Source organism: Patiria miniata, unplaced genomic scaffold (genome assembly GCF_015706575.1).
Source record: "Patiria miniata isolate m_02_andy unplaced genomic scaffold, ASM1570657v1 HiC_scaffold_1, whole genome shotgun sequence".
Taxonomy (NCBI): domain Eukaryota; kingdom Metazoa; phylum Echinodermata; class Asteroidea; order Valvatida; family Asterinidae; genus Patiria; species Patiria miniata.
Genome location: NW_024037047.1, coordinates 28,090,129 through 28,106,219, shown reverse-complemented (window position 1 = coordinate 28,106,219; position 16,091 = coordinate 28,090,129). Strand labels below are relative to the sequence as shown.

The 16,091-nt window shown below is 43.2% G+C and overlaps 1 pseudogene; it reads left to right on the top strand.

The window, feature by feature from the left end:
• Positions 1–5,430: 5,430 nt before the first annotated feature.
• Positions 5,431–10,116, top strand: LOC119727585 (annotated as a pseudogene).
• The last annotated feature ends 5,975 nt before the right edge of the window (positions 10,117–16,091 follow it).

The window sequence follows — 16,091 nt, the reverse complement described above, 5'->3', positions numbered from 1 at the left end:
CCTGCTTTCTAGTGCAGACGTCTTGCCACTCAACCACCGAGCTTGCGGGATCGGTTGGCTGGTTCGAATCGGATGTAGCAGCGGGTACCGCAATGAAACTATTCATAAGATGGAATTTGCGTCGGGGTGATGTAAATCAATATTAGGTTTTGCCCTTCAACGACGTTTAATGGACCAATCCAGTAAGCCCCGCCCACTGCGCACGTTGGAAAATTACCACGTGCTCCTCTCCAATGCCACACTGCATTTTCCTGCCGCGCGCATCATACGCGCGTGCACGCATGTCGGACTTCTGTGCACGCACGTCGGACATAAATCACGGCTGTGATTGGTCAGAACACCATGGGGCGGTGCTTACTTGATCGGTCCATTACATTGAACACAAATAAACATAAGCGCCAAGTACAGTGTAGTGTGAGATTTCCTTTTTGAAACACGAATCACAACGAACAGAAAGCTTGAGTTGGTGATGACACCGAGGCACAAAATGATCGGGAAAATGACGGTGATCACCACAGTGTCTGTGGTAGTGTACATCAAGTCGGTCGCCCACTCCTCATCTATGTAAGTGCAGTTTTCCTCTGGTGACAATCGGTTGGATTCCATCTTGTGTCCAACTAGTACAGTTCAACACATTTTACACTGCGCCAAATTTATACCCCGCCAAATTTATCTCAAGGTTTAACCTGGAAGTGAGTTGGGGTGTAGAGATTTCTGTGAAAAGGAGATTCCTTTAAAAAGCTGTTCCTCAGAAATCTTCACTGGAATCGGTGAGCGTGGCTTGAGCTTTTTTTGTTATCGGATCATGGCCCAGGCTTGAGCCGACAGCGCCACCACCACGTTCAACTGGTTTTCATATGTTGATGCGATGGTCCGCTTTAATTTATCATTGAGGAGAGAACCAAAAACTGATGTTTACGGAGTCGCCGTTCCAACGTTACTTCACCAGTCAGACTTCTTACTGCAATTTGCATCTGCTTGATACTGCAACAATCTCCGCTACAGGATATGAAAGTTGCAGGTGCGTTGGTGGCTAGCGGACGCTAATGATGGCCCCCTCCTTATTAAAGATGATATCTGGATGTCGCCAAGATTGTCTTGAAGGTTTGAACAGTTGCAGCTTCCCTTATGTTAGCAGGTAGGTGATTCCACTCCACAAGGGACCTTGGTATGAAGGAGAACTTGAAGCAACCTTTCTGTGCTGATGGATGGGTAAAGGAGATTGTGGAAGATTTTCGCATTGCTATTCCTCCCTTCTCTGATTTAGCCCGGTAATGGTCCGTGTCAACTGCAGCTACTTGGTGGTGAATGGACTTGTACAAAAGTGTCAGTCTACACACACCCATCAGGTTGTCCGAGTGGAACTGGGGCTAGAATGTAGTTTTTTTCACGAGGCAAGCATCTATGTAGGCTACATTCAGAGAAATGATTTATGTCATTAATTACCTAATTTTATTATGTGGAAGCTGAGTGTTGGATATCCAATGATTGATGATTTACCCTACGTTTCTTTCGTGTGTAAAGAGGTGTTTGATTTCTAACCCTGTAATGCGCCGGTCAAAACGTGTGAATTGTTTATAATCCTCGGATACATTACATGTATTATAGTGATTAATGTAAAAAAGGGGGAAAGCTACATTATGAATGAAAGTGCGATTATTTCCTGATATTCGTCCCTCCCCGGAAATATTCTATAAACATTCTGTAGATCGAGCCGAAAGTTGGAAATCTAAGTTGAAATCAAGCTAAGTTGAAATCATCTGAGGATCATCAACACCCTACACCAATTTTAAACATACGGGATGTGAGCTTTTACATTAAATAGTTTAAGGTGATTTTTGTTGAAGTCGCTTGAATAGAATAAGATTAGGAATTTCAAGGCATTCTTACTAACACACTCATTGGATTATCGTTATTAGGAATTGTACAGACACCAGACGAGTATAGAAATACTCGGATGAAAATAGTAGGGCAAGCAACTGACTTCCTTTTGCCGCCCCCCCCCCCCCCAAATTGTGGGCACTTCTCCCGATTCCCCCCCCCCCCCTTTTTCAATGTTTTTTCACCCGTGGGGGAAGCCGGGGCCTGGTGGGTTGGGTGTTTGTTGGGGTGTTTGTTTGTTTGTTTGTTTGTTTTTGAGGGGGGGGGGTTGCATTGCCACTTAATACCATTTAATTGAATCAGTTAAACTACGGCTTTTTGAATTGTCTACGGTGTGGCGACAGTCGAAAAGTTACCAAGTATTTTTTTTGGGGGGGGGGGGTGAGGGGGCGGTTGTAAGCACACGCAATTTTGATTTCCAGTTACCGCGCTTTTTTGGGCGAATGCGATTTAAAGATAAAAAGGGCAGTTTGAAAATCGAAAGTGAAGATGTTTGCACAGCGCCCTCTTTTGAGCATTTGGCGCATATAATTAAATGAGTCGTTTTATTTTAGGTTACCATGGCTCCACTTACGGAAAATGAAAGAGTTAAAATAAAAGTTATAAAATTAAAGTTACGTCATTCGCTACCCATGCGTACAGCCGCGCTGCAACGTTACGCTTGAAAAAAAAAACCAAAAAAAACAAGGACTCTTCCTGTTATTACTAGGTATACTACTATGCTTTAAAGTTGGTGTAGGCTATACGTGCTTTTTAGGTGTGGCACCTTCTAAAAATAGATTTTCAAATTGAATTGATAATTTTCTAGCATTATGAGCTTTCCAATGAGACATTGCACGTAAAAATCGGCCCATGACAAGTGATCAATACACAGTTTTCTCAAAAAGTCCAAAAAAGTGAGCTGAAATTTTTGATATGGTAACCCGCCCTAGATGTATTGTATTGTTTTTCCTTGAATCGGCAAAAAGACTCTGTTTTTGTAAAGCTATAAACCTAAAATCTTCAAAAAATTCATTAGGCCTACCTTTAACCAGGTTGTTCAAATCACACTTCCTTGGTATTGTTCGGATCTGCACGGATATGTCGAGAACCTGTTGAACAAAACAAAGTTTTTCGGCATCATAATTTTTGAAAACATTCTCTTTGAATTCACACTTCCCCTCTTGGTCATTATTTCGAAAACCGTCAAGCGTGACCTTAATACACACAGCTCATAAAAACAAGTAGGACTGTCCCGAATAAAACACGAACTTGCAGTAGCTTATTATACCATGGAGCTATAGCTCCATGATTATACGAGCGGCTTAAAGGAAATGGTACTTTTGCTTCCTCTTTGCGCAACTCCCTTCTACTTGAGGTGAAAGCTGATGGAAAACACCGCTACTTTGAATAGATTCGCACGACTGTTGTTTCTGCATTTTTTTTGTTGCTGATGACATGTGATCGTGTGAAGACTGTTTATATATCTGGAGTTTCTAGACCAACCGAAGCAGTATACAGCTTGTACTAGGAAACCAGGTTCGTGTTGTGGCTAGCTAGTACTAGTAGTGGTTATTGAGATTACGAGAAGAGCGCCTCGAAACTTGTCATTGCTATTTCCAGGTAAGATAATTGGTAGAGTTTACCTTATAAAAGATCAAACTAGAAAGTACTCAGAGAGCGCAAATACCTCAGCCAAGGCTAATTTCCCGCCATATTGTCAGTATACACACAAAAGAAATACTTGCATCATACGGTGAAGAATCCTTAAACAAAATCCTGGATCCAGACCCAGATCCGGATCACTTCCAAAATCTAATCGATTTGTACTTGTACCAAGGACCACCCCTAAAACGTTTTTAATGCAAATATGTCCATAACTTTTTGAGTTATCTTGTTAACAGACAAACCAACCGACCAACCAACAAAATCCGACGAAAACATAACTTCCTTGGCGGAGGTAATATTTTTGATAGTGGTAATGGCATTGTGGAACAGCACTTTTTATGTTACTTGCACGGACCATGTAGCAGAAACTTGATAGACTGATTGTCTTAAAACTCGGAGTATGTTCAGGGGGTTGATCCGAAGGGGGGGGGGTAGTGACCGGGCCGAAGGCACGCCCTGCATGCTAGGGGGTCCCGGGGCATCCCCCAGAATATGTTGGAATTTACTATGTTTTCTCCCGCATTCTAAGGCAATTTGAGGTTAAATTTAGGAAAATTAGCATTATATATTTATTAGCTTTGGCACCCAGCATTATAACATTAGTCAGCGGCTGGCTGAAGGGGGGGGGGGGAGTGGATATGGGGGTTCCAACCTCATCCCTAGATCTGCCACAGCTAGTAATGATCCTGATTGGTGAGGGACCTACGAGCCGGCGGGCAGCCGACTGTTCGTTGAATATTCAGAAGCGAGTGGGGGCGGGGGGGGGGGGGGTGCTCGACATCATGTGACACAGTCATGATGGCGTTCTTCAATGGAATAACTTGACATCATTGACGCTATCTGCCCCCTGTGCATGATTAATGTGGTGATGGTGAATAAGTAGGTGATGACGGTGACAGCTAGTCATACACAAGTTGCTGATCCTACTTCACTGGCTAATTAAAACGAAACACAGTGATGCGATTCAGAAGAAATTAAACAATCTGACTTGAAACACAACAAAGAATGATAAAGCAGAACCGATTATGTAACCTTAAAAGATACAGAAGGATACAGATTCACTTGTTTGCCAATTATCGACTGTTTAATATTTTGTTTTAAATATTTTTTTTCATGGAGGAAAGAGAGAAACATTACCCGTCGCAACTTTTATTGAAAGAAAAATTTGAACCACTCTTCTCAAAACCGAAAGTAGATTCACTCTAAACCGGGTATCTAATGTAGTCTTTTATTACAATTCTTATTACTTTGTTTTAAAGGACGCGATAGAGGAACTGTGGTAGACGAATGCTCACATGATTAGATGGATGGTGTTGTTCGAGTTTCGCTTTAATATCTCCTGAATTGCATTTATGTAATGATTCTTTAAAGAAGGTCATTTTTTTTTCAAACCAGGACTGATTGTGAGGCACGATAATGGAGTTTGCATGCCTCCAACGCCTGGGTTATCGAATGTTCCACGATCTCCACGCTGTTTTTGCCTTGATCATTTTTTTTGTCAGCAAAAACATTTAAAGTAAAATGTAAAGGCAACTTCAAGAAAGAGTGTAGCCAACCAGGGGCGGATATTTGTGTCACAAAGTGGGGGGGGGGGGATGATCACAATTTTTTGGTAGTAAAAGCCCCCAAAAAGTGACCCTGAAAAAATATTTGAAAAGCGGGGGTTGGGGGCGGTTAGAACTATTCGCAGATTAAGGGCGCTATTTAATAAAGGGTGTTGGAAATTCTGGGGTATAATATTGTCCACACCACCCACACAACCCCCCCCCCCCCCCACCCCCGCCCAAAAGTGGGGGATATAGCCCCCATCCCCCCGGGATCTTCGACAATGTAGCCAACAGTATAGAGTAGGCTTTAATTCGTAGTTAACACATGACACTCTTTCAAAATTTCTGAACCCTGATCGCCATTATAACGACTACCCTTGTTTGTTTTTACTTTCAACCATGCACGCACAGGACAACAACAAAATGAATCCCGGGAAAAGAACTTTCGGATTCAGCATTGAAAAGATCTTGTCGGGGCTTTCGGATTTCGGCAGCAGGAGTCTTAACCTCAGTGTGCTGGTGAATGACCTGTCACTGAGAGAGGCGTACTTGGCAGCCCAGACCGACGGTGAGCTACCGACCAATCGAGCCCGGGTCCTGATCCTTGGCGAGCCTCGCGCCGGTAAAACCAGTCTTCTGAACCGGCTCCTGGGGAGAGAGTTCGACATCCGGGAACAGCCGACCGAGGGGATTGAGACGCGCATGTGTCACGTGACCAACGTGGATAAGAAGTGGAACGAATCGGACGCGGCCAAGGCAGACGACATCCGGGAATGCGCATCCGCGGTGGCCATCTTCGGCGAGGCGTCCTCGGACAGAACCAAGATGAAAAACGTGAACAGCAACCCCGCCAAATCATCAGTGGCCCCGAACGCAGCCTCGGCCGTCAATCACGGAACCAGCAGTGACCTGAACAAAATCTTCAAGTTTATGCAACTTTTCTTCGTTGTTGCAGTTGTCTACATTCTCGGGATGTTTCAGTACGGTTACTTCGTGTTCGTGTGGTGCACCATTGTCGCAATGGCTACGCTATTAGACTACAACAACAGCTATCGCTTCGCGACCGCGCTAACTTTCTTCTGGGTCCTCTTCGAAGCCTTGATCCGGATTGATCAGCCCCTCGAAGCACTGGCTTGTAAAGACGATTCCCAGACTCCTCACAGAGAACCCATGGATTTCGCCTTCAACATCGCCCTGGTTTCGATAGCCACAGTTCTCGTCGGTATATCTCAAGGTCTTGGGTTTCGAACGGGACTTGCCGTGGCCTTCTCTGCCTGTGCCCACCCATCTGAAACAAACTTCACACTGGGCACTGTTTCACAAAGTCTAGAAGCCTCCTGGAAGATCCTGGTGGTGTGCGTGCTATCCGGGGTGGGAGGCTTCATAGGTTTCGCCTGCTACAGGTTCTGTACGGCTGATGATCGTTGGCACAAAAAGAGAACGGCTGTAGCATGGTCTCTAATGTCACTGTTGATTGCTGCTTATTTGAAGAGCGAATGTCGCTACGCACCTTATTTGTTCATCTGTCTCAATGCGTGTTTCATGACAATCGGAGGGGCGTGGGGATCAATCGTGGGTAGGAGAGCGGTTCTGAAGTACGGTCTGAACGTTAGTTATGCCACCAAAAAGATCCTGGGGGTTCTCTTTGGTTTGTACCTTGCGTACGTGTGCGGCTGGTCGCTGAGGGTGCCAAACACCTCATTGCTGTCTATTGGGTTTTTCATTCTATCCATCACCGCACATCCGCTGTTCGATCTCCACACCGCTTACAGGATATGGCGCGCGAAGTCAGTCTTCCCGATCAAGCTCATCCGGAACCAGATGAAGGCGAAAGTCCAGGGCCAGCCACTCTTGGAGACCAAGCTGAGTCTGTGGGACTTCGCTGGGGACTCTCTCTACCACTGTGCCCACCACGTATTTATGCCAGACCGGGCTCTGTATGTGATCGTCTTCAGCTTACAGGCCGCTGTCAACGACGAGGATGGCCAACTGCAGAAGCTTCTGTTCTGGTTGCATTCCGTCTGTGCGCATGCACGTCATCCAGACGCCGTCATCATGATTGTGGGCACCCACAAGGAAAGTGTCACTGAGACAAGCAGCATGCCTTTCACCGATGAGCTCCATCGTCGGATTACACCTTCTTTCTGCCACCGACTCGTCGTTAATCCGCTCACCGACCGTCCGCTCTTCCTGGTGGAGAATTCGGAGCCGCTCGATCGCGATTTCCGGCAGCTGCGAGCAGAGATATTCAGACGGGTTGAGAGCGCCAAGTACGCCTGTGAGAAGTATCCCATCAAGTACCTTCACTTCTACCGCGAGATCCAGAACCGGCGGAAGCTGGCCGAAGAAGACCGTGCCGAATATGTCATGACACTTACACAGGTGCAAACCCTGGCCACACGGACCTGCTGCTTGACGGACATAAACGACGTAAAGAACATGCTGAAATTCTTCGGCGAGGCAGGAGAGGTCATATACAAAGATGACGACGAGGTGCTGAGACAACATGTTGTGCTGGACCCCCAGTTTCTAGTCGACGTCATGAAGAAGTTGGTGCAATGATCCCTCGCGCGTGCAATCGATCCCACCGCTTCGCCGTGGAGTGGATGAACTACGAGCAAACTGGGATCATCGCCGAGGGTCTACTGCTGCACATCTATTGCGACATGCCCCATCTTGTTCCTCTTGTAACCCATCTTCTCCAGGCCTACGATCTCATGTGCCTGGTCGTGCCTAGTGTCAACCCAAACTGCCCTGAGAAGACCTTCCTTGTACCTGCGATGCTACCTCCTTATCAGGGTGACTCGGTGAAGTTCTGGGAACCGATGAGCGGCGAGGAGGTCTTCTACTTCGACTTTGGCTTCTTCGATCCCAGTACCGTCTACTACCGTCTACTAGCCCGCTGCCTGAACCACGCTTGCTGTTCTTACGAGCTGAATGCCAACAACTCCCGGCCGTTGATCTTCGCGGACCGGTGTCGTTTCCATGAAGGAACCAGTTTCATCTTCAAGTTGCAGCTGGAGAGGCGGTCCTCCCAGCAGATGCTTCTGTCGGTCACCGTCCTTGCGTTCGAGCCATACACTAAGCTTCTCCGTCGCTTGCTGGAAGTTGTGAGGAGCATAACAGCGAGGGATTACCCGCACCTCCGATTCACCTTCGGCCCCAGCTGCCCCTTTTGTGACCCGCCACTTGCACCTTCCTCGTCAAAGATGGATGGGGAAGAGATCGCTGAAGGAGCTCCCAAGGAGGACCAGGCAATTCACGTCCTGAAAATGGCCGGACATGACCAACCCTTCCCAACAACCTCACCTGTCGTGATGCTCTGTGGTCAGAGGAGATACGAGCTGCCGGTGTCTGGATGTTCAAGCCAACCCCTGGTAATTTTGTTAACAGTTTTTATCAGTTGTTCACTACATTCTGAAATCAGGTTATTGATTTCCATCAGTTGGACACTCCCACTGAGTATTTTGTTGTAATTCCATGCGCCCGTGAATTCCAAACTTTTGATAGATGGGACATTTTGATATGACCCTCAACGACTCACCAAAAGCAAACCAAACCAGACCAGTGTATTTTAAACGAATAAAGGTACGATCTAGGTCCAAATTCTTCTGAAGCCTCAGTTCAAGGGTCCAAGTTAACCCGGGTCCGAGTTCTCAGGCTCCAGGCCAAATTGGTCCAGGTCTCAGTTGGTCTGCTCCAATTTTGTCTTGTTGTGGCTAGATTTGCTTCCTCGAAGCCCTCCCTAATTTCCCCATCTTACTTTTGATACCTTTATCTGTTCTTCTGCCAAATCATTGGATATGGTAGTTTGTAAATAATCCAGTACAAGTCAGTTGTCTTGCACTTCTCTTCCAGTTATTACGGAGCTACAGCCATCCTCCCCAGCGTGTGGCTTATGCATTGGACACTCCCATCACTAAGTTACCACCTGACATCTTCCACCGAGTCTGCGCACTTCTCAACAGCTCACTCGGAAGCAGGAACTGGAGAACGTTGGCAGGTTAGAACCACTGAGATTGACAATAATTAAGCACATGCGTCAAATGCCGTGCACAAAGCTGTGAAGCTGCCTTGAGTCACTTTTTGGCACATCAAAATGGCGCCTCTACGTTCAGCCAAGTTCGGTCAACGTTACTGATCCCTGTTAGATCGCTTCATACAGGACACCTCACAATGATTCGTATGCAATTTTGGATCCTAAAATGGTGTCATAAGAAAACTGGAAGGGGCGGGGAGGGGGCATCATCATCTGATACCAAAGGGTGTTGTCAAGATGTACGGGCCTCAACACTTTCTGACGTTTGCGCTGCTCACCGACTATTAAGTCGACAATAATTAATTACGATTTGGCCGACAAAATGGGGATGTCACACACCCATCACCCTCTGCCGAGCCATGTTGCAATTAATTTTCGAAATTAATTTCAGAAACTTTTTTTTCGGACAGGTGAATTGGGCAAAGACGTGGAGACCGTGGCAGCGTTGGACAGCGAGCGGGTGGCCAACCCGACCGAGTGCCTGCTCCGGGAGTGGGTGATGATGGACGGCAACGTGACGGTCGGTGACTTGCTCGATGTCCTCGCTAGACCGTCACTCCAGCGGACTGATATCATACAGACGTTGCGTGCTCAGATGTCACAGTCTTGAACATTGTACAAAGGGATTGACGTACGTCAGCAAGTTTAGAGGAGAAAAGGAATTGTGTTCGCATCTCAATATGGGGAAAAACACACCGTTCGCGTGTGCCACGGCGCAAGACGCTATTTCTTTGCTGCGCAGTTTTTTGACCAGCGCCATTTGTGTTACTGTGTATAAACGCATCCGACGGCACTACAGGAGACTATGTAAAAATTACATTTTTTTGTTACTGTCAAATCCAAATTTCAAACACGTGTTGAACAAAACATCGACTTCACGGCAACATATCAAAAGTTGAAAAAAAAAATCCCCTTTGAATTCACCTTTCCTCTTACACAGGGTCGTTATTTCGAAATCCGTCAATTGCAGTATGACATTAATACATACATGTACAGCTCACAAAAAATGACGGGGGGGGGGGGTGCTGTCCTGTGGGCGCTGCAGCACCCCCAACTTTTTGGATTGGGGTGCTGGAATATGCTTCAGCACCCCGTGTTGTTATGTGGATTATGTATATATTTTCATTATGTTAATAACGGTGTTGTGTAAAATTACTTCGTATTATATGTTGTATGCTTAAACGTTAACATAACGATTTAATATTTCTAGTGACATATAACGTTGAAATAAATGTTCAGCAATAATAATAATACTCCCAGGCAAAAATGTGTTCCAGCCAGCAGTGTTCTACGACCATGAAATTGCGCCGCTACGTTATACATAGTACATTAGGCCAAAAAAAAAAGTCTCCGGTTTCTGGTATGCGCGCGCGTCGCCATAGCCAATGTAAGATGATGTCTCAAAACCGCCAAACTCACTGGTTTGACTGGAATCCTGCTGCAGCACAATTTTAACGTTTTTTTAGATTGGGTTATGGTCGAGAGTAGGCTTTATGTGGCCTCTCTGGACTCCCATATATTTGTACTAAGTTAAGTCGGGCACCATTTGCAGTCATCAGCCGACATTTCAAGCAAAAAAAACCAGGTAAAAAAAAAAAAAAGCCGCGTCGCCGCACCACTTTTTGGGCAAGCTCCATACCAGAAACCGGAGACTTTTTTTTTTTGGCCTTAGCCTTACATTTTTAGTCAAAATCGGCCAAAAATTGACTTTTCTCAAAACAAGGCAGAAATTCATCTGGATGCAAAAGGAACATCAGTCAACACTCTAACACGCATAATTTGGAAGATTTGGGCAAAAAATGTCAATTTTTGAAGAAAAAAAGGTAATTTTTGATCGATTTTACCTCAATTTTTCGACAGAATTTCCCCTTTAATGGCACATCTGTCCGGCAATCGATTGGGAATGCGTTTAAGGGCCCTTAAGACATCTTTCTAGCAACTTTCAGGACATTTCATTTTTTGGCCAAAATTGAAAAAAAATGCAAGGGGTTAGCCTTACATTTGTAGTCAAAATCGGCCAAAAATTGACTTTTCTCAAAACAAGCCAGAAATTCATCTTGATGCAAGAGGAACATCAATTAACACTCTAACACGCATAATTTTGAAGATTTGGGCAAAAATCGTCAATTTTTGGAGAAAAAAGTGGTAATTTTTGATCGATTTTGCATCAATTTTTCGACAGAATTTCCCCTTTAATAGCACATCTGTCCAGCAATCGATTGGGAATGTGTTCTAGGGCCCTCAAGGCATCTTTCTAGCAACTTTCAGGAGATTTCATTTTTTGGCCAAAATTGAAAAAAATCAAGGGGTTAGTCTTACATTTTTAGTCAAAATCGGCCAAAAACTTACTTTTCTCAAAACAAGGCAGATATTCATCTGGATGCAAGAGGAACATCAATCAATACTCTAACACATAATTTTAAAGATTTGGTCAAAAATCGGCAATTTTTGGAGAAAAAGAGAATTTTTTGGATTGATTTTACCTCAATTCTTCGACAGAATTTCCCCTTTAATGGCACATCTGTCCAGCAATCGATTTGGAATGCGTTCAAGGGCCCTCAAGGCATCTTTCTAGCAACTTTCAGGACATTTCATTTCTTGGCCAAAATTGAAAAAAAATGCAAGGGGTAAGCCTTACATTTTTAGTCAAAATCGGCCAAAAATTGACTTTTTTCAAAACAAGGCAGAATTCATCTGGATGCAAGAGTAACGTCAATCAATACTGTAACACACATAATTTTGAAGATTTAGTCAAAAATCGTCAATTTTTGGGGAAAAAAGGGTAATTTTGAGCAATTTACCTCAATTTTTCGACAGAATTTCCCCTTTAATAGCACATCTGTCCAGCAATCAATTTGGAATGCGTTCTAGGGCCCTCAAGGCATCTTTCTAGCAACTTTCATAAAACTTCATTTTTTGGCCAAAATTGAAAAAAATGCAAGGGGTTAGCCTTACATTTTTAGTTAAAATCGGTCAAAAATTGACTTTTCTCAAAAGAAGGCAGAAGTTCGTCTGGATGCAAGAGGAACATCAACTAGGGCCCTCAAGGCATCTTTTAAGCAACTTTCAGGAAATTTCTTTTTTTGGGCCAAAATTGAAAAAAAATTCGCACATGTATCGCTCTGAAAGCACCATATATTGGCCCTTTGTGCGCATAATTTTCGGTTTTGAACAGCGCCGCAGATGGTACCAGCCCCCCCCCCCCCCAATAAAAATGACCGTAATACGCTCCTGCACGGTCGTATAAAGTGCTTCCAAACCAAACTCAATACAACTCCTACACCTAACGGGTGCCACGACTCCACCCAGCTAGCGGTCGACGCGCAAAGCGAACAAAAAAGCAAAATCATTGCATCTTTGGAACCAAGATGCTACAAGTGCCATTAATTGCTGTATTTTTTCCTTCAGAAAAACGGAAGGGATGCCCAGGTTTCGAAACTATAAAATAAACAAGCTTTTCATGAGTTTTCCCAAAATTGTATTATTCGTTTTGTAAAATTTATTCATATTTACTAATACAAGCTTCCACTTCTTACCATATTTACTTATTCAAGTTTACTACAATTAAAATACACGTATACTTGGACTAGAAATATTACAAGCTGGGAAAATGAAATTGAAATGCAGATACAGAAATATTTAAATAAATTCTACAAGTAAGAAAATTGAAAATGTTGACATTGATTTGTGAAGGCAAAGCAAAAGTACAACAGCAAAATTCAAGGCAGCAGTTTAATTGAGAAATGAAGCTACAAGCATGTTCTCTTTCAAGACAAAGACAATGGACCGATCCAGTAAGCACCGCCCCATGGTGTTCTGACCAATCACAGCCGTGATTTATGTCCGACGTGCGTGCACTAAAGTCCGACATGCGTTCACGCGCGCGCGTATGATGCGCGCGGAAGGAAAATGCAGCGTGGCATTGGAGAGGCGCACGTGTTAATTTGCCCACGTGCGCACTGGGCGGAGCTTACTGGATCGGTCCATTACTGCCGTACGTACGAGATATCATTAGTTGTGATACACAACCAAATTTGTAAGCTTCATTTCTGTAAAGTGGGCTGCAAAAAACATGTATAACAAATTGAAGATACTTACAAAATGGAGAACAAGTGGATTATTGTACCTTCAATGTGAGTACATGTACATGCTACTAAATACAGCATCATTTTTTGGCAGTTAAACAATGTACAGCATATGCTTAGGATCTAAATCAATATTCCATCGCAAATTCCATCTTATGAATATCGCAAAATTAGCAAATTCTATTTTATGAAATTCCATCTTGTGAGTATCAGGATCTATTTTTCATGGCGCATTTTGTGGACTGGTAGCCTGTCCTCATGCAAATAGATGAGTAGAGGCAACTGCCACCATGCATAAGGTCTATGCTTCTAAAACTATATTGGTTATTGTGTGTTGTGATGATTTTGTTAGCCTCGTGTAGTCTGATTGGCCTAGCTATGCACACATAATTAAATATTTAAATAACCCAAATGTCAAAGGTCATTGGGACAAAAACTTATGCACTGGCCAGTCGATGACTCTAAATTTGGATAATATTTTGAGGTAATGTTAAAGACTATGATTTTGTGCCCCACAAAAAAAAACTCTATTTAATGTCTAACAATTCATGCAAAAACGTAGTAATTACACCTCCAGTTTCTTTGGTGAATAAGAACAAATGTTTCACAGCACTATGTACATGCATTGATATAAAATACCTTAAAATGTACGTACACTTCTGAATTAGCAACAGAATATTACATATTGTTAAGTATTTAAAATTATGTAGTTATATTTCCGTCTGGATCATGATTCTAAGATTGCTTCAATATGTACATTTTACATCTGTTTTGTGGTCTGCAGCGGACCGCATGTATCACCTTTTTGATCCAATATTTTTTTGTGCTCTTAAAAAAAGTCGTATTGTGTGCATTTTTAAACAATGACCTGAAATGACCCCTAGATGACCTTTGACCTCCAGTTTTGGAAGACCTGTGATGAACCCCCACCCAAGGATCACTCCAGCCAAGTTACATTAAAAATCCATCAATTTCTGTAGACAAAGAAACATCTGAAGCATATTTGAATGACCTCTAATGACTCCTACATGACCTTTGACCTCAGTAGTCCGATGAAGAATTGTGTCTTCCCCACCCAAGGGTCACTGCATCCAAGTTTCATGAAAAACCATGAAAGCATGTAGAAGTTGTACATTTTTTTTTTCTTTAAAACTTTAACATACGGGTTTATGGGACTAGTCTTACAAAATTTACGACTGGTCAGTTTCTCCCAAAACTTTGTTTAGGCATAGAGGTAGTGTCACATTTGTTTTTCCAATCCCTGTAACTTATTCAATTACTGTTTCTCGAACAAATTCTTAAAAACTTGCATGTGGGCTGAGGCGGGATTCGAACCCGGGTCACAGTGGTGGAAGGCAAGGAAAGTTCTACTATGTGCCAACCTTATCCCTGGAACGGTGCACTGGCACTTTAATAGCGGCTGAGCTATCCAGGCCTTTGTTAAGGCTTTCCCAATCAGTCTTAGCTCAAGGGGCAAGGTTCGAATCCCCCTCTAGTTAATTTCCTTGCTCAATACAATGTTGACTAGAAAACAGATTCACTTTTATAAAAAATTTTTAAAACAACTTAAAAAAAAACAGTTTTTAACTTCTCGTTTTAAACTACATTTAAGGCAGCAGAAAAAGAGACAGTCTACAGGGGTTAGCAATTACACTCTTGAAAATCAGTTTATCTAAACATAACTATGCAGTTACTTCATTTAAGGCTGTTTAAAATATCAGTATCACTAGTTGTCTTTGCATAAAAAGGCAGTTAATCCGTTCAAACCAAAACTTCATCCAAAACAGCTTAAGTTAAAAAGATATCGATGCAATGTATTTAAAAAAACCACTAAATGGACATTTACATTTTGGTGGTTTTTCCTTTTTTTCTTCTTAGTTGGTGCAACTGCATTTTAAACCTCGGTTCAATCTCTTGAAATTAAGCCTCTTTTTTTTCATGTGTGTCTATTGGTTTAATGGAAAAACAGCTGAAATAATAGATAAACGCTCCCTGATTCTGGATAAAAAGCCAAGTATTTAATTGATACATGATATTTCTAACGGAAACAAAGTTTTGCCAAATTTTAAAACAACCACCACCGAACATTCACTCTTCGTATTCTATAAAATGTACAAACACACTACCAAAAAAAATAACCAAAAAGAGAATATAGTGTTATTGTCCCCGTACAAAATCATTCCAAGTTTCTTTTTTTATAGATAATTATTACATTTAAAAAACAACAACACAAACACACTCCTGAAAAAAACAATCAGATCACAAACACCTATGCTGCTTGCATTAGCAATGCATGTGTTTGACATCAGATCATTTTACTACATAGATTCAGGCTAAAAAAAAAATGTACATCGTGTGCACTGCAGCCATGGCCAAGTTCGCGCAAGGACTATAGTTGACCAATGGTTAACTAACGTTTGCCCGAACTCTGTCTAGTCAACGGTGGTTGACTACGCTAGTCGACTATTTGGAACCAGCCTACTGGGGCTGGTTGCTTCGCTGGTAACCAATAGCCGCGCGCATTCATAACGCTAGCAGAGAGCCAGGATCCAGAAGTTTTGCGATGACATTTTGACCAGCGTTTGACTAGAGACGTTCGCACGTTGCTACCAGTGCGCAGGCGTAAAGTACGTCACAAATCAACCACTAGTCGACTAATGGTCCTTGCCCGAACTTGGCCCATATTGGAGGCGTGTGCCTTTTTGTTTGACAGGGTTACGTATGGGTAGACCCCTCGCTCATTCATTGTTAATGAATTAACATAACAAAACACCCCTCAAAGATGGCGGCTGAATGCAATCAATCTATTGCTGCTAGCAACTAGCCTCTTAATTCATTGTAAATATGATTGAAACTGCACGCTAGCGCTGCAAAGCGTGAACTTTCTGGCGT